The sequence below is a fragment of the Paramormyrops kingsleyae genome, chromosome 15 (genome assembly GCF_048594095.1).
Source record: "Paramormyrops kingsleyae isolate MSU_618 chromosome 15, PKINGS_0.4, whole genome shotgun sequence".
Lineage (NCBI taxonomy): Eukaryota > Metazoa > Chordata > Actinopteri > Osteoglossiformes > Mormyridae > Paramormyrops > Paramormyrops kingsleyae.
The window spans coordinates 15,637,664-15,658,129 of NC_132811.1; the positions used below are offsets into that span (position 1 = coordinate 15,637,664).

The 20,466-nt window shown below is 40.2% G+C and overlaps 1 long non-coding RNA gene across 2 annotated transcripts in view; it reads left to right on the top strand.

Moving 5' to 3' along the window:
* LOC111834737 (uncharacterized) overlaps positions 1-17,077 on the top strand; it is a 29,399-nt gene extending 12,322 nt beyond the window's left edge. Inside the window, exons 2-3 of one of the 2 annotated variants that reach the window (XR_002836064.2) lie at positions 8,050-8,118; positions 16,747-17,077. This is a non-coding gene — a long non-coding RNA (uncharacterized lncRNA). Of the gene's footprint in view, positions 1-8,049; positions 8,119-12,598; positions 12,859-16,746 lie in introns of those variants that run through there. The other variant, XR_002836065.2, reaches the window with a different exon arrangement.
* Positions 17,078-20,466: the final 3,389 nt, after the last annotated feature.

A 20,466-nucleotide genomic window follows, 5' to 3' on the forward strand; every position in this document is an offset into this window, starting at 1 on the left:
TGGGTGGTCCAGAGCCTATGGGTGCAAGGCAGTGAACAACCCAGGATGGGGCACTGACCATCGCAGGACACACACACACACACACACACACACACACACACACATACAGGCAATTAGGTAACTGCAATTAACATCATCATGTTTTTGGACTGTGGGGGGAATCTGGAGCACCTGCAGGAACCCCCCAGGACAACATGGGGAGAACATGCCAACTCCACACACACGGAGCCATGGCAGAGACTCGAACCAAGGTCCCAGCGGTGTGAAGCAATAGTGCTAATCACCATGCCACCATGCCACCCCCTAGTACGCTAAAAGTACTCATCAATTCTTAAAAAGAATACAAATTAAGTAGTAGTGCACTTTTCCGATGTGCAAAATATGACAAATGCTATCATCAGATCTTCATTATATATAAAGAACATATCCTTAGATACATCAAGACATAATGCATTTTGAACACTAATGCTTTTAGCTTTTAGGATAATGAATGTAAAGGCATATTTCGGTATTTTGGTTAATGTGTGAGGGCCACTTTAATCCCAGTTACAGAAATACATTCATCAGTTAAATATAATGAACACCAGCTCTTTCATCTTCCTGTTCAATCAATAACTAAAAGACTAAGTGAAGTCAAATGGCTGAATTAGGTCACTTTCTGTACTGTGAGAATGTGTGATTGTGTGTGATTATACTCTAGAACTTCATATTCTTGAAAAAAAATTAAGTTATTTAATTATATACAATTATTACTGCATAATTGCTGTACTCAATTTGCTACACTTAAATCTCTCTGCACCACACAAACTCTCCATACTTGCTTTTCTCAGATGATAAATCTCTGGTATTTCTGAAGGTGTGAGGATGGTATTAGAACAGTAACTGCCTGTTGGAGGACTGTTAATCTCTGAAGAAAGTCCAGACATCAACAGCTGCGCTGGGAAACAATTTACGGCACTCAGCTGAGACACAGACATCTTATCTGCTCGAGTTCGTCTGCGACGGCTTCTCCAAGCCAGAGTCCCCGGGAATTATCTCTGTCAAGCATACCTGCAGGGCACACTCAGTTCCAATGCGGAGCCGTCCCTCATCAGCATCCCTGACCACATGGGTTAATCAGAACCACACTAGGGAACTAGCTTAGTTGACATAAGCTCTCCAACCACAGACTGTTTCCAACAAAATCCTTATACAAGAAGTCATCCCTTTAAATGCTAATTCTAATAGAAAAAAATTTGAAATAATAACACAAATCTCCTATATATGGAACCTATCACTTGTAGATTCATCCATCTTCTAGCCCCAGGAATGGATGTCAGTTCATCATAGGGCACATACTACAGGTGACAGGAGACGACAGTATAAATGCACGTTTTTGGACATAGTGACATGGGGAGAGCACGCAAACTCCACATACATAGACGAGGTGGAACTCAAACCCCCAACCATGGAGGTGTGATCTACCGTGACACCCACTCCTATAAGCTCGATTTAGGTTCATTTCCTTTATGTCAACAGCTTCAACCTTTGCTATTTGGATCTTGGAATTCTGGATCTTGGAACATGCATACAGCTAATGAACAAGTTAAAGCCACGACTTACAGTACAGGCAATTCCCAGGTTATGAATGAAATCCATTCACTAAATCTGTCTTTAATTCGAATTTGTAGGTAAGTCGGAAAAATATTAATACAATACGTAATAATGACGATAATTATGCAGTAATAGTAAAAGTACTTTCATATGGCGCTATATTGCACCTTGAGCCTGTGACCTGCCAGTGTCATGCAATGTTTTCATGAGCGTCACAAAGTACTGCGTGCATGTGTTACTATGAATGATGGCATTTAATCCAGATTTTTAATGCAACAGGCTTTATTGACAGTCCTCTAGTAAGTATGAGCTGTCCGTTTGTCAGACGTTATAAGGACAAACATACAGACTCCGGCTTCCCTGGAATATATTCACAAGCTTTACAGGGCTGGTGCTGTAGCTGTTAAATGAACATAGCGACCCCTCCCCTGCCCCCCCTTCACAGTTAGACTTTTTGATGATGAGCATAACCCTTTGACAGCACTACATGGGAAGCAACATTTTGCTTAACACTCCCAACAACATCACCTCAGGCAGACATGAAGGGGGGAAGAACCTAAAGGCGCCTTTGCGAGAACGTCACTGTCAGCACATTAAAATGGGAGGAAAACACATGACACAGGAATCTGGCAAGGAAACACTTATTTACAAATCTGCCTTTCCAAGTGGCAGGGACAGGCAAAAAAAAATACGCAGGGCGGATGTGAAAGGAGCCATTTATGGGTCTTGGGACTGACATTAATTGCTATCCAAGATACCAAAAGGGACAAAATATGTCCATTTTCCAAACATTTGGTCAGGGTTACAGGAATTGATCTTGGGCAGCACAGGATGCAAGGCTGGGGTACACCCTGGATGGGATGGCAGGTGTACCCCTGTCCTGTACCCTGCAATGGACTATTGCAGGGTACAGGGCAGGGGTACACCCTGGATGGGATGCCAGTCCATTGGTACATGCCTAAAACCACTATGGACTATTTAGGGACACCTATTAGTCTGGCTGCAGGTCTTAGAGCTGTGGGAGGAAACTGGAGAACTCAGAAGAAAACATGCAACCTCCACACATACAAAACACACATCTATCAGGGGCAGAACGTGCAACATGTGAGTCTAAATGACATGCCAAGCCCTGGTCACATGACTCTCCCTCAGCGAGAGCTGGAAGATGCACCCACCCACTGGTTAATGACATCATTATCACCACTGCTCAACAGAATCATGTCAGATCAATTGCTGAACGAAAACCAAGCACTCCGTGGTTAGAGGAGCAGGCTGTTTCTGCCTGAAAAATGGACCTGTTCTGTGTACTTTTTTTATCAGAAAGGAAGCACAGCAAAATTTTGTTATATAAATGCAAAATCTCACTCCTTGGGCCAAAACCCCTGAATGTAAGGGCTTAAGGTAATTCATAAATGTTTTATGGAGGTAGTAAGGAAGCAGTTAATCAGGGCTGTTGTTATGATTCCGAGTAAAATATGCTGAGCAAACATGATCCTATGAGGATGAGGATTAGAGTAGCTGGACTGTTTCGCTCCCAAAACTCCTGTAGGGGGTGGGAGAAAAACAAACCAGGAGAGATTAGTTTGGGCACAAACAGACAGGGCTGGATCTACCTTTTCAATGGCCTTAGGCAAAGCTTTACTTGGGAGCCCCCAACCAAAAAAATCTAAGATAATTTTACTTCCTCCACTGCTGAGGTAATTCGAGGGTTTTGCCTATAGCTAGAGTTGACCATGTATATAATGTATATATTTTATGACTTTGTCTGAGCCCCCGTGTGCTGAATGGATCCTAGACAGCTGCCATCTTTGCCTATGCCTGGATTAGGTCCTGTTAACATTTTGGGAGAGGGGCAGGTATAGTTACAAACTCTTAAAGTTTTTGTGTGTATTCTCCAGTAGCTAAAAAATCAACTGTTTATCTATTCTTGTTTATTCAACCGTTGTCAACAAGCTAAACGGCGATCGCATGTAATGAGCCACAAAGAGGAAACAGGTGTGAGAGATCGAGACAAAAGACTAGGAAACATTAGCAAAAGACGGGATGGCCAGTGACACCTGCTGGCCAAACGGGAACATGATGGGATGGTAGGGACAGATCCTGACATCAGGTGAGAGACCGATGAAGTTCACGTCAAATTCTTAAAATTTCGTAGACCAAAAATATTTCGAATGTCTTCGTATTTTTAGGCCTTGAAATCTAAATTGGAACTGATTTAATTTAACTAGTTATGCATAATTGTGGAAAACTTTTTAATGGAACATGGAAACTTTTTAAAGAGGATAAAGATATTTCAAAAACACCTGAAAGGTGCCAGCTAGTCTTTAAAAGCAGCAGAAACGGAAACGCAGTTCTGGAAACAGGAGGAGTTAAAAGCTAAAGTATAAATGACTCAATATATTAATTTACGTTAATTTTTAATGAATACAGATCAATCACACATTGAGCTAAATCAGAAAGTGACAAGTTGCTCAATTATACAATAAAATACCCTTACCATTAGTTTATGGGACAACAACAAATATTTGTCTGGGTATATTTACTGGATTATAATATCTGCAGAATAGGATTTAAACAGTTAATCTTTATAGTGCAGATTCAATTAGTGGAAATGCTTTCTCAGTTGCTGAGCATCTCATATTATGCAAAAACCTCTGGCTTAAATCAAGCACTGGACACTTTCCAGTCTAAACTTCCATTTTTGACTCAATCCAATTTGATTAAATCCAACGTAGCACAGGGATAGAGCAATGGTGAGACTTTCATATGCTGTTCACATTTGGCAGGCCATCCAATTGGGTTATCTGACAAATTTATGTTTTTGTAAGAATGATCAAGAGCCAGGACTGATCGTATCTGATTTCTGGTTTTATCTTCTCTTGCTTTGATGACTCGGTCCACTCAAGGGCAGATCTCTACTTTCTTCATTCCAGAAGTTCTTTTGTTCTTGTGGTAGTGGTGAATTCATACTCAACCCTTCACATTGATCAAATTCACCTCATGAAGTTGTCTCAAGCTCTGTATTCCCACCCGATGCTCTTCATCTGTTCTGGTTATGGAAAAAAATAACTTCAGTAGTTCCTTCTATTCTTTCAGGAGGCTTTACATTATTTTTACTGTTGCCAAGGTGCGGAGTCTTTTTTCTTAGCAGTCCCTGTACGTTAAAAACTTTAAAAAGCATTACAGTTACTTTTCAAACAACTTGTGATTATAATATTTTGAGCCTTCTCCCTTCCCACTATCTTTGTTGTGTGACAGAAGTAAAAATATATATACCCACAATTACGGTGAAACTAAAAACATAGATAGTGACATAGCTTTTGTGTCGTTTCTGAAAATGCAGTAATTTAGATATGGAATGAGGTTAAAATGCAGAATACCGGCTTTAAAATCACCCAAATGAAACTCTTCTTAAAGTATAGGATGTTTTGCATGTATTTCTCCAGCATTTTTGGTAATTGCATAATTACATCATGCTTTTTGTATATTTCTAAGCGATTTAACGTAGTCAGACAACCAGCATCACAGCGGTGTTTCCATTGTTAGTTTATGCAAGGGAGCTATGAAAATGCTGAAAGAAAAAGAACAGTTCTGGTACAGCTAATGACTGGCAGGCAGACATGTACAAAGAATGACATGTAAACACACACACACACACACACACACACGCACATGTAGGGTAAACATATCCTTATGGGGACCGCTCATTCATTTCAATGGGAAAAATGCTAACGCTAACTATGACAACCTTAACCCCTATCCTGCCCTAACCATAACCATAAGTAACCTAACAAAAAACAAGAGTTTTTGCATTTTTAGTTTTTTCATAGCAGTCACCGATTTTTATAAAATAGAGTTTTCCCTTATGGGGACCAAGAAACCGGTCCCCATAAGGGAAAAAAAAAACGGATATTTATCACGTAATGGGGAAATTATGTCCCCATAAGGATAGGTAAACCCGCTCACACACACACACACACACACACACACACAACTCGATAGAAGACCAAGAATGCAGTTCTGCAGATAAGCACAGATGAAAGATGATTACATATAGATGGTTATATGAAATAAGGAAGATACATATAATAATTGTACTTATTGGTGTATCAATATAAAATGGTATACATGAGGAATCTCAAGATGCAAGCCACCGGCAAGTCTCAGGGACAGAAGGTTACAGGTTGCAGTTTTGCTTAAAAAAAAGAAAAGAAAAAAAAGTGGTTTATGAGAGGGATGAAACACCATCTTCTGTGGATGAAACACCATCTTCTGTGAAACGTGCTTGGGCCCGTGTGCCTGTCACTGGAACTGGCTTGTCATTGACGTGGCTGCATTTGGGAGCAGCAGGATCACTTTACAGACCAAACGCTGCCAAAACTGCCAGATTTCCCTTTCAATAAAGCTTCTCCTCATCGCATGTTTATTTAAAAAACACAGAAACTCATAAAAAAACTGGCAAATGATTTCACAAATGAAAACGGAGTTATATCACATCATCCGAGTACAAACAGAATGAAAATCACACTGTAATAAAGACATTTATGCTTTATGTTTTTCTTCATTTTATTTTAAATATAATCCTCACTTTCCCATGAGTCACTGGTGCTATGAAGATGATATGATCAGTCTAACAGAAGCAGGAATTTTCTGCCAGGTACTAGCACAAAAATCTAAAGTGGCAATTTCACAATACACAAGAAACAGTATACAGATTACCAATAAGTACTCATGAAGAATAAAAAGCATCAATTTGTGAGGGAAAATCCATGTAATTTACAAATTCAGTTTTCAAGTGTGCAACCCTGACAATTACCATTCATGATAACAGATAGAGAGTGAAAAAGTCCTTTTGCTATTTTGAATGAAATCCAAGCTTGTCCCTGAAAAAAAATCATAATAATTTGCACCTACAGTAGGGAACAGAAAAAGTGACACTTTGGTCAAATGATCTTATCAACCTTGCTAATGAAGATTAGCTTAAAATATTTTCTCTCGGGTTCCTTGTTCCACAGTCATTGATGAAGTGCAATCTGATTAGGAACTAAGGGGCTTATCTGTTGTGCACTGAGACTCTCTCTGAAGTCCAGGGACACCAAGAAGCAGGAGCTGTCAGAACTTAATGTGACAATATTGCTGCAGAGGACAGCCAAAATTTGTTGGGTCTGTACTTCATCTTCTGAGTTCTGACAGCCTTCTGGGTTATTGACAAACACACATTTGAGGAGCTAAAACTCCTCGCTGGAAAGCTCACTCGACCCAACTATAAGGATAAAATGTTGAATATTTTGATTGGCTAAAAAAATATCTGTACATCATTTTGTTAAACAAAAAAGCTAATAAATCGCAATTAAAATAACAAAACCAAAATAAACAGAGAAATACTCGAGCAACATTAAATAGCCTTTGTTGTCTTTTTAGTTTAAAATGTGGTAAAATCCAATATCCCTAAGAGGAAGATACATAAGTTAGTACTGGAGAACTATTTTCCATGTTCTTTAATTTATAGCTATATTGCACCAACATGTCCTTAAGCAGCTAGGGACTGAGCTATATGCTTAGGCATTGATTATATATATTTTTTTTATGTTAATTAAACCTCAGGCATTCACTGCATTTCCCAATAGCGGGGAAACTGAGAACAGTTTCTTGGTTTCTCTAAAGGAAGTGCCCAAGTTATAATCTAGGAATATGGTTCCTCAAAAAATCCCAGAAATAAATATACGAGACAAATAAGAGAAATGTTACTGTAAACAAATTGCTTCTTCTGGACTGGCTTGGGGGATTTATAACTCATTACCACTCCTCAAAATCAACCTGCTTCCATCCATCCATCCATCCATCCATCCATCCATCTCAGGGTCACAGGAAGTAACATACATTGACACCTAAAATTGCCATTTTGGCTCTAACAAATGATTAACAGGCCTGGACAAACAGAGAGAGGAAAGATAAAGAAGTATAATCACAATCCTGCTGTGTATAGAAGACCTGCAGTGTCTAATTAATAATTAGCAACTGATTGCAGGTAAGTGGAAGGACTTGCCCCTTGACTGTCCTGCTTCCCCCAAAACGTCCATGCCCCCCCCCCCCCAAAACCTCCATGCCCCCACATCGCACAGTCATCTAATCAGGAATGATAATCACTGGACCAAGGATCGTGGTTAGATTATTATCTTATGTGGCCGTGGGAGGAATATTCTTCTGGCACAGCTTAATTTCAGCACTATAGGGAAAATCATCAAAAATGGTCACTTTGGTTTACTGCTCACTGCAATCCAACAGCCCTGACTAAATCTCCCATGCTTGTAAATGCAGGATGAACTTTATTAAACTGTTTTTAATAACATTGTTGGTTTGCTGCAATTTCTATGACTGAAAAGTATCTGTTTTTTTGTGCCATTTGCTAGTCGTTGTCAGGTAGGATCTAAACTGGGCCTTGTAACTGTTTTCCAGAACATTGCAGACAGAGTGCAGGATGGAAGGAAGAATGGAAGGATGGAATGAAGGAAGAAAGGAATGAAGGTAAACTATAAGAAAGTGGGGCAAAGGTATACATAGTATACGATATAAATGTATACAGAACACTATATTTTATGTATAAGTTATGTATACTGTTAAAAGTTAAACTGAAGAAAATCGATTGATGGAAACTCCGTAGAAGGATGCATCAATAAGACTGCACTTTTCTAAAATACAGTACAAATACAGTATATGCTATATACTCAAAACAATATTTAAAGAATATTTTATACATTATAACAACATACACTGAAGACAAGCAGATTTGATACTGGCATATGACAAGCAAATATTGAATTGGTAAAACCAGGAGTTTAATGAAGAGAATATACAGTTCACTATCTAATTTTTAATCTCCAAAGAAAATAAATGTCAGGAATCTGTTTTTCCCCTCACAATTTTACATAAAGTGAGTTATTCTGAGCTACTATATGATTTTACTAACTTTCAGTTCTGGCAAAAGCACCCATAGATACACAGGTAGTGTATTTGAAATCAATATCATTGAAAAGGTGCAACTCCAATCCTTCTAGATATAGCTGCAATTCTATAGCAAAGAAAAGTTGTGGAGATGATTATTTTGTCCAAGAAAACAGACTGCTTCTTTAATAACAATTTATTGGATTCCTTGTAAAACTTTCGAATGGTCAGATGATACTCGAGCAGTATATTGAATTTCTTTGAGTATGCATTTAAAGCCAAACAGCACGAAAGCTTAATACTGATTTAAACTTCCAAATCTCATTGTAAGACTTGCTACAGGTAAGAAGGCAAAAGCGGCCATGAAACGTGGAAATATGAGAAAGAAGTAGGATTTGTTTGGGGACACGAGAGAAGGTGGGTTTACTGAAATAGAGGGAATGAATGGAAATGAAATACAGCAGTTTCAGCTTCAACACAAAGGAAACTAAATGTGGGTTGGGTAGCAAGAAGAAAGGCCATTAACCTATAGTGACCTTGGGCATCAGGGTGTAGACAGGTGTTATGTAATATTATTGGTAATAAGACACAGGTGAAGTCATTGAATGACCTCATCACTTTACCATTCTGGAACCCCCCCCCCCCCCCCATCCACACACCCTGTGAAAGACTCTTCTAAAAGTTCCACATGAAAGTGAGGAATCTCATGGGTACACAACTTGATGTCAAACAAACATGAAACACACTATAAGCTTCTACATTTGGCCTGGCAGAAAACCAGATAATTCCACGTTGACACCATAACTCTTTGCTTACTTTCATCTGTGAAAATAAATTATTCTGGAATGTTCAGATTAGTTATTCCTGGGGAGGGTAAGGAATCTGACATGTGCAGACACAACGACAAACAGGCCCAGTCAAACTTTTGGAGTAAGCAGACACATAGCAGATAAATTCAAAGTAATTCATTCAGAAAGAAGAGAATATGTCACATGTTAGACACAGTATCACAATGGTGTTTTAAGGGCTTTGGTGTTTACATGGGTCATTCTGCTTCCATTATGAATATATCGTCAGGAAAAGCCTAAATGCTTGTGGTATGGCTACAAGAAAATGTGTCTGTAGAAGACCAAGGAGAACATCCTTACTGGGTACTAATGCATTACAGTTTAGTCAAAAGCAAAATCAGTAATTCCAGATTTTAAAGGTGACTATGAGATGCTAACCATATTTAGCCTGAGATTTGATGGGAGAATAATATTTAACTGCATGAAATCCTCATAGGAAATGACAAGGTCAACCTAACTGACTACTTTACTCTTAGCGTTGCTTAGGAAACCCACGGCTGTAAATGAAAGCCACTTGGGGACCACTTTACTAGCTTTGCTATCATCAGGGATGTGTCAGGGTGATGTAGCATTAATACTCTTACCTTCCTGGTTTCTTCTTCTTTCTGTCCCTGGAGAAGAACTCTGCACAAGTCATTAACAATACTATGCTCTTTCTGCACACATCCGATCGCAGAATTCTGGGTTAGGCCATCTGAGGTACTCGTTTCCCTGAAAAAGAGTAAAGAGACCCACAATGCAAAGAGTAAGTGACAGAACCTCTTAAATTAGAAGTAATTCATAGCCCTTCCATGTCCAAGTGTAATTCTTCACAGCAGCCTAAAATATTCTTGACACACACACAAAAAAAAAAAATCATATTAGTGTCATTGTCCTATTAGGTGTTTAGTGTGGCAGAACTGGTTGACCCTACCCTGACACCTTTAACCTTAAGACCAGGTCATAGGTAGAGCAGGGGCTTACACCTATGCTGCGTTGAAATTGCCGCTTGATCTCGGAAGAACAGCGTTTCACATGAGCCGTCGATGCTAATTAAACAGGCCAGTAATACCACAGGGCCACAACCTCTGATCCCTGCATTCAATTTTATGCACTCCTTAAATTCTGGAATGTACAAGCTCTCAAACATTTCATTTTAAATCAATGTAACTGACAGTTAAAGGGATATTTAAATATTATGTTTAGAAGAAGGGGCAACTCCCTAAAAATGCTTAATTTAGAGCAAGTCTCAAGTCAGATACTTTCCAGCTTTGACTCTTAGGCCCCGTTTACACTGTCTGTTAAATGCGACCTAATTCCGATTTTTTGCTCATATGTGACACAGATCGGATCTGTTCTGTGACAGTGTAAACGGGAAAAAAACGCATGCATTCGGATATTTCTAGATCGGTTTCAGGCCTCATTCATACAGTATGTGGAAATAAATCAGATATAAATCAGATATGGGCCAATGCGACTGTAATGTAAACAGGCAGATCGGATTTTCTGAGGCATTGCGTTCTGTACGTCATTAAACTGCGTACGTGAAGCGTACGTGAAAAGTACGTGGGAAGTACGTGTGGAAGCGTAACATTCAAGAAACACACGAAACATGGAGGAGGAAAGTGTAGGGCAGTGGTCGGCGCCTGAAATAGCCTACCTTCTCACCCTGTGGGGAGAAGAATCCGTTCAGGATAAAATTAAAGGTTCCTACAGAAACAAATCTGTTTCTGTTTCGGCTGCAATGATGGCCCTTTTCCTCCTCCTTCGCCTCAAAATCGTGATGTTGTTCGGCGAACTTCGCATACATCGCAAAGCTATCATAAAACAAATTTCGCGTTCGTCCGTCTTGGCTACGGTGTCGTGCAAAAACCCCCGTTCAGCATGCGTGAAATTATAGCAAGTGTAAACACACGAATCGGATATGGGTCACAATTAAAAAGACCGTGTAAACAGACGGTCCAAAAAATCGGATATAGGCAACAAATCGGAATTAGGCATCAAGACCTGCAGTGTAAACGGGGCCTTAGTATGCACTGCTTACTAATAAGTTAATTTTACATTGTTGATTACAAATAAGCTATGTTAAAAATATGTTATGTCAGAAAGAAAAGCATCTTTACGGAACTCTCTAGTGCTTATTTATTGTTTTTATTTCTGCTTTATTCCTACTCAGTTATTGTGTTGGATTGTGATGGATGTGTACTGCCTGCATATATTGTCAGAAGTCATGGGAGCATTGACATAAACAAAGTGGGTTGACTAAGTAAATTGTTTTTAAAACAAAGACACCAATCAGCCATAACAATAAAACCACTGACAGGTGAAGTAAGTATCATCGATTATCTCATTACAATGGCACCTGTCAAGGGTGTCGTTATATATTAGGCAGGGGAGCAGTTGGTTTTTGATGTGTTGGAAGCAGAAAAAATGGGCAGATGTAAGGATATGTGCGACTTTGACAAGAGCCAAAACATGATGGATGGATAATTAATCAGAGCATTTCCAAAACGGCTGGTCATGTGGGATGTTCCTGTTATGCACTGGTCAGTACCTACCAAACGTGGTCCAAGGAAGGCCACACCGCTGAACTGGCAATGGGGTCATTGGTACCCAAGACTCATTGATGCACATAGGGAGTGAAGGCTGGCCTGTCTGGTCCGATCCCACAGGAGGGCTACTGTAGCACAAATTGCTGAAAAGGTTAATGCTGGCTATGACAGAAAGGGGTCAGAACACACAGTGAGTTGCAGTTTTCTAGGTATATGGGCTATGTAGCTGTAGACCAGTCAGAGTGCCCATGCTGACCCCTGTTCACGCCCAGAAGTACCTATGATGGCACGTGAACGTCAGAACTGGACCATGGAATGGAAGAAGGTGGCCGGGTCTGATGAGCCACATTTCATATTATATCATGTGGACAGTGCATTGTTTTCCTGAGGAAGAAATAGCACCAGGATGCAATGGGGAAAGAAGGTAAGGTGGCGGAGGCAGTGTGATGCCCTCGGCGACGTTCTGCTGGGGAACCTTGCGTTCTGACATTCATGTGGATGTTACTTTGACACATACCACCTACCTAAACATTGCTGCAGACCAAGTCCTTCCCATCTTGGCAACGATATTCCCCAAGGCAGTTGCCTCTTTCAGCAGGGTAATGCACCCTGACTGCAAAAATTGTTCAGGAATTATCTGAGGAACATGAAAAGAGGTCAAGGTCTTGACTTCAAATCCCCCAGATCTCAATCCAACTGAGCTGTGGGATGTGCTGGACAAACAAGTCCGATCCATGGAGGCCCCATCTCACAACTTGCAGGATTTAAAGGATCTTCTGCTAAGGCCTTGGTGCCGGATACCACAGGACACCTTCAGAGGTCACGTGAGTCCATGTCTCCATGGGACAGAAGCTGTTCTGGTTATAGCTGATCAGTGAAAGTCTCCCTTTTCCCATGAAAACTTCCCAAGGAGCCCAACCTAAGCCGCAAAGATGACAAGGCATGAGAACTTCAGGGGAATTGTTTTTTTTTTTTTTAAGTTTTACATGTCATTCAGTGTAACATAAAACAATTGAATCCTGTTCCAATTGTTCAACTTGTTTTTTTTCTTTTTTAAGCTCTAGTGGGATTTAATACATGATAAAATATTTTATCTCTGAACAATAGATACACATCTCTCTGCCAATGACATTTGTGCACATCACAGAAAGCTGCTGAGAGAAGACAATGCGGCATGCAGCACTGATTCCATTCGAGATTCCAGAACACAAAATGACACATGCTGTTAGATAACACTCATAAATAAAGGTGACCTATTATAAGAAGAAATTGATTCTGAATCCTTTTCATGGATCCCAGTTATCCACAACTGCACATAAGATCTCTTACGAACCACATATTTATGTCATGCAAGCCCTTGCATTTTCAAATCATCCACTGCATTTGACACTTTTGCATTTTTTGCTAATGAGCATAAATCTCCCGCATCCCCATTGCATAATCCGCCTTTAATACAAGCATTTCTGTTCCATTACTTATGAGAGGTAAAGCCAAAGCTGTATAAATATTTGATAATCAAACCAAGTGTAATGCCTTTTACGCTTGTCAAATTAAAATGTCATGGATATACTAATTAAGGTTCTTAGTTCATTTATACATTCACTTATATGATCAATATTTTATTTTCGGGTATTATTTCTGTATATACTAATTCCAAACTTATGCAAACACATTTGCATGATAGGGATATGTGAAGGTTAGAAGTGATATATAGTTTGGATTTTCCCGTGTAATAAAACTGCCACATCGACTTATACACACATAGTTATGAGACAGGGTTAAATTCCCTCTTACTGTGGACATAAAAGACTTCTGCTCCAGAGATTAACGTGGGTATAATTCTTAATATGTATTTAACACCTCCCTCTTTAACTTCTCCCTAAGAAAATGTGCACGTCCTGTATGTACTGTAATGCAGTAAAGTATTTGTCCTGGCTTTGGGCAGAAGAGATAAGGCATTTTATTGTGATACCATATTCAAAGAAAAAGAGTTGCATAACCCAAATTGTGTGTTTTTATATATATATATATATAAAATACACACACACACACACACACACACAGGGTATAAAATATATAATATACCCTTTTGGTTGCAAACATTCACTCAGTCCCCTGTGAGGTAGGCATCCCAGAAGGGAAGACCCCCTCAAAATTTGTTAGAGGACAAAATCCGGGAGTTGACTTATGACTGAACAACCCTCTTCGTTGTATACAAGGAGAGCAGCGTGCCCTGTCTGGCCCTTTCACATCGGACTTGATTTGTGCCTTCTCTATTGCCTGTGTGCAGCCAGGAATGAAAATGAGAACAGGTGCAGCTAAACACCAGAGCGACAGGGATTTGCATCTGTAATGACCAATGCGGCAAGGATGTGAGCATGAGCTCACATTAATCTATAAGAACATAATTGGTGCAGAAGTCCTCTTCGGGGCCTCTGTGCCTTCCTGCTCACTGTCTACTTTGTTAATTTCCATAGGTCCTCCATACCGCAAAAGTAGCAGTAAGTCATGTCAACGTCTCGCCGTTCCTTTAAGATATATTCCGCGCTGTTCCTCTTTTTTGAATTAGGTCATGGCGGTTTTCGGCGGAGCAGGAGGGGGCTAATTGCCAATCAGAAGTGATATTTAAAATAAATGCCATTTTGAGCTGCGTGAAGCAGCTGTCACTCATGCCTGACCGTCCTTTAGCCGAGGTAAAATATTTCAGTTGTACTTGTGGTAGTTAATGGGCTAGTTTTTGGTTATTTGGATGAGGCTCAGGGGGAATAAAAGAGCTAGAACAAAAACATGTAAAGAGAGTTAATGAAAGCGGTAAAAATACAGGAGTGTTCTGCTGGATTGGGGTGGATAAGCATCATGGTGGGGTGGTAGGTGGCACTGTAGCCTTATGCTTTGGAGGTCTGCATCGTTTGGATGCTGCTTGGATTTTCTCACACAGTTAATAACATGCAGTTATATGAATCGGTGACTCTGAATTGCCAGTAGTCTGCGAGTGTGTGCACGCCTGTGCTTTCCAGCGGACTGGCATCCCATCTAGGGCGGTGTCTCTCAATCCAGTCCTCGGAGACTCCCAGATGGTCCACATTTTTGCTCCCTCCCAGCTCCTGGTAGGAGCAAAATCATGTACTGGCTGGGCGTCTCCAAGGACCAGTCTGAGAAACTGAGGTCTACAATGTAGCTCTACATTTTGTCCAGTGCTGCTGCATGGCGGATCCAGGCCATTCCCATGACTGTACTGATTATATGATTAGAGGATGCATGGATGGATGGATGGTTTGGATTAATTTCTCCATTGCCCAGCAAGGCGTATGGTGTGTGCTCCATATGGCTCAGGTCATTTAATACAGTCTCTATTAAGATAACTAAGTTGGCGTACACAACACATATTCATTGGTAGCTATTACCACAATACACCATTGCAAATAAATGATGATTTTGGTCACCTCTGAAACCTCAAGCTGGGAGTCCATCATTTTTCCTCCAGGATGCAACTAATATCTTGCTGTCAATGAGAAAAGTAAATTGCGTATATGGCATTTTTAATGGAAAGGGCTTTGCACACTGACAGCGCACTAATTTATTTATTTCTTGTGAAACGCACGAACCCTGACGGCGCACATCAGGCAGGGCCACGCCCCCCCCGCCGCTGCCCAGCAGGCTCACCTGTGGGGGGACTCATTAGGCCTCAATCATGCTCAGTTGTGCTCGATTAACAAGAGTCATTTACGTCCTTCTGTGGTGTGAGAGAACAAAAGGAGAGTGGAAAAGGAGGGTTTTTGTTTGTGGGCCTTAAATTATGTTTTTCCCAAAGGAGTTTTTCCCCCTTTTTCTCGTTTTTTAAGTGGATAATAAAGCTACTCTTGCTAGGATTCCTGCTCCACTGCATTTTGGTTCCTTGATGATAGCAGATTAAACAAATGCTAATGTTTAACAAAAGAAAAAATGGATAATAGAGTGAAATTGTTTTATAAATGAATTCATTTTTATTGGGGGGGTTGATGTTGGGGGTTCCGTTGTGTATATTGGTGCGTGACTACGGGTGCCCAACCCAATGGATCATCTGCCCACCCAGACGGGACGGCTGCCAGCCTGACGGATTTACAGTCTTACTCTGGGTACTCTGGTTTCCTCTTGCTGTCCAGAGACACGCAGTGTGGGAAAGTGGCATTAATAAATTACCTACAGTATAGTATGTGATGTTACTGTAACTATAGGTGATACACAGCTGGAAGCTGGATGGATAAGTGATTAAAGCGCACAACTTATTTTAGTAAGAAGCAGCATTTAGTATAGAGATTGTATACTGTATCTATCCCAAGGTCTCCTTTAACATGTACTCTATTGGCTTTTATGCTTTTGCCACTAGGTGCCACATAGATAAAAACACTCTAATGACACATGCATTTTCTTGCATTACATTTTCAATCACTTTCTTCTTTAACTTTGTGATAAATAATGGAGACACTGAGAATAAAGCCAAAGGAGAGGTTGAAATCACGTTGTTATAATGTTGCCTGAGCTGGTGGAGAACTTGTTCAGATGGGAACTGTGCCGATGGAGCACAGGCTAAAGTGGTACCCCGTCCCCTTAAAGTGGTACCCCGTCCCCTTAAAGTGGTACCCCATCCCCTTAAAGTGGTACCCCATCCCCTTAAAGTGGTACCCCGTCCCCTTAATTAGATTAAAGATTAAAAATCTCAATATCTAAGGAGTTTCTAAATTGATCAGCATTATATAATTAAAAAGAAATTTGTCATTTATTCTTAATTCTGATGCAGCCCATCACCATATGAAATTGCGAAACTGACCCCCATTTTCTTTGACTTGTACCAGCGCTGCATTGATTACTTCAGCTAGCAATAACTGCAAAAATAAGGAAAACACAGCATGAAGAGGTTGGGTGATCCGGAGCCACCTTGGCGTAGATTTCACAAGTGCCTGGACCTGGACTTCAACATCATTCTTTCATGCGAAAGTGTAACATGTGGCGTTATGCTGATGGTGCTGGAAAAGCTGTCTCAGGCGTGCGTCCAGAATCTCCCACAAGTGTTCAATTGGTTTGAGATCTTATGACTGGGACGGCTATGCCATATGGCTTAGACTCAATCCGCGTTCATTAAACCATTCAGTGACCACTCATGCCTTGTGGATGGAGCTGATGTCACCCTGGAGGATTCTGGTCCCAGCAGGATAGAGATGCTTAACCACTTGGTTGGATGTGATCACTCAGAATATCTTTGTATTTGTTGCCATTTGTTGTTCTTTTCAAGTGACTGAACCTCAACTCCCCCCCCCCCCCCTCCCCGCCCCCCACACCCTTTGCTGTAGGGATCAAGTTCTCCAGCTTGTATAGGTTTACTTTAATATCTGCTACACATGGACAGGTTGGAGGATAACATATCCGACCGTGACTTTTATCTCCTTTCTCTGTACACCACAGCCTCTGTTCTTTGTACTACTCACGAAAATGCGTTTTCAAGTTTATTTAATGTAAACAGATCACAGGATCCTTCACTATGAAATACTTGACAGACTAGATCCTTGTCTGTGACATACTCAACAGACTGTTTCTGATGAAACTGATCCCTCTTAATCAGCTGACTCCAAATTGATTGGCCGTTTCACCTTGAACCTCAAACCAATGAACATAAATTATGGCTTTATAATAATAATGGACAGCAGGGTCTTCTCTGGCAAATTTCACAAACGACCCTCAGACTAATGGGATGTCAGCTGTTTACCTCAGGGACCATGCCTGTATGAAATTGAAATTAAGATTGCATATAATCCCAAAAATCGCTTGATGTGCAGCATTAATGTAGGTAAACAAAACACATACTTTGGATAGCTATTATGAGCATGTTCAGTAATTTAAATGGATTAAAAATGGATCTTCTTCATAACTCAGAACTCATTTTATTGCCAATATGTATGAACATACAAGAATTGTTTGTGGTCTGGTGCCAAACATGTTGTACAGGACAAAGAAAGACAAGGCATACAGAGAAACACTTCACAGGACATATTTGCATAAAAGTATAGACACTACAGATTAGCACAAGATGACAAGATTAACAGAGCACACAAGACTAACACATAATAAATAATATAATTAAGGCAAAAAGGTTGCCATTGGCTTTTGCAGTGTTTGCAGATTTTTATCTGCTAACAGGCAAACATCTGAATTTGGTTCTGCTGCATATTCCTTCCAGCCACTGAACTTGTACATGAAAAAAATCATATTATTGTCAATACAGTGTTGGAGAGCGAAAGGTGTGTAAGCTGCCACGCCTCCTATCTGACAGCGTCTCCCCAATTAGGCACAGCTGTCTCCTGTCTCCCCACTGGAATAAGGACTTGTAAAGGCCTGCAGCGGGGGACAGCCTCCTGCTATGCCACAGAATTTCAGGGTGCTGCTATAAAATCTGTGTTTGTTTGGCTCTTGTAGTTCTTACTAGAACACTGTCTGAGGTGCTGAAATGGAGAGTGCTGCGTTTGCAGTGGGTGGAATGTACATCCACCATTTTCTCCTTTAGCTTAGCAGTAGGTTGTCTAGTACCTGTTTATCTATATACAAGACGGAATGTACCAACTACTCTAAAAATAAGGGGGAGAATGTTTCAGACCCGCTTTAAACTACTCTGAATCCCAAACACTAAGATATTTTAACACTGCACAAATAATATATTACACTATTATACATACCCCATCTGCAATAAACAGGCAAATATTAGCATAGTTCTCTAAAGTGCCTCAGTGATACACTACCTATCAGGCCCTTTTATATGAGTTAACAAAATTGTGTTGGATGCATGCTGAATAACTCTTTTAGATGCAATGCTGCTTTTGTCCACTGCTTTGGTCTGGCCCATCTGTTTTCACTGTTAATTGGCTTCTTTCCTAGAATACACCTCACAGAAGTTAAACATCAGAGAGGCTTAGAAAAAGTGTCGTATAGATTATTCTCTTAATTAACTTTTGTTATTACTATAATTAGACTGGGATTCCGGTATCTCATTTACATTCTCACAATTACACAGCCTGATTAAAATACCATTGTCATTCAAAGAGCCGATGCATTAAATGCCTACATTTCAATGTTACCATAGTAGTATTCTTCATGCAATTAAAATACTGAATTATATACAATAGTTATGATTATTAGGCTGCTTAATGAACAGGCTTCTGAAGCCACATTATGAAGATCCACACTCCCCTCCATTTTAACAAGATCATTTCTATATAGTCTTTGTAAGATCTTGAAATAAAACTGGTCTGTCTTTGCACCTTTTTTTGCAGTGATTCTGTGAGAAATGCACTGCTCCGTTTGCATGCAGCTGTCACTGCAGCAGAAGGGCTGGCGTGCCCTGAAAATCGTTCGCGGCCACAGGGTGGCGCTCTGCCTCTTCCGAAATGTGCCACCTGCTCTCCCATAGGAAGCCATGGCTGTTTCAGTCTGTAGCCTTCATTTAAAAAGCTCTAGGAGGAAGTGGTGACTTTATACGGGGCATGGGGTGTTTTATACAGTATTTGGACGTTAGTGCTGGACAATCTACCAAGACGATGTGTATTTTTGTTTCTATTAATGCCATTTTAATGAGCAGATACTTTTCACTGTACTTGTGCCATTTTCACGAGCATCACTTTCTAGCCTCGTGTGGTTACTGGTATCTTTACACAATTACACTGTGAGTTTCATCCAGATTGATTCCAGTTTGAGCAACTCTGGGGGAAAAAAAGTGTTTTGCAATTTGAACCTATTTTTTTCCCAGAAATTCAGACCGGGTCTTTTAAGTCAGTGTACAAAACACTTGGGAAATTCTTCAAAACATCTGAAAGGGGGTCATAGTAAGTCTTTAATGCACGAAAGGGCCCCTTTAATGTGCTACAGCCGTCGAGGGTTGTCAAAATCAGACGGCAATGATGCTCTGTCAGAGTAAATTGGACTGCTTGACATTCCAATTGCTTTTATGTGCAATAAAGATGTCCATGTTAGTGACGTCCTACAGATGTAAGCAAATACACGTTTTGACTACTATTTATTTGCATGGGGCACAGAATGTCCTGCATATATTTACTGTATCTGTGTAGTAGGAACTATGAAAGATGCTCTCTACACATCATTTGGATCGACCAATGACAGCAAATTTGAAAGCTGAATAATTTAATAAGTGGCAGATAATATCTAAAACTACACCAAATAAAACCATGTAAACGGTGAAGACAGAGGACAGCAATGATGAAAATTATTTCATTATTATAGCATCAAACAAACCACATGGGGATTCTACAATAATTGCAGCCATCTGTGTGTGAAATTCTCGGGCCATCTTTATTTGTTCTTCCTGCGGCAGATTTGTTTTCTTGTTGAGACTTGAGACAGATGCTAGTTTTCCTATAGGGCTGAATAAGCAGTAGGTAGGTAGAAAACACAGCCCGAAAGTCAATTTTCCAAAGCTGAAGCAAAGAGAATAAAGTTTGTGATAAAAGCCCATTCAGGTGAGTTTCTGTATTAATCAGGTTCTGCTTGCACTGCATTTGAAATTCGGGACA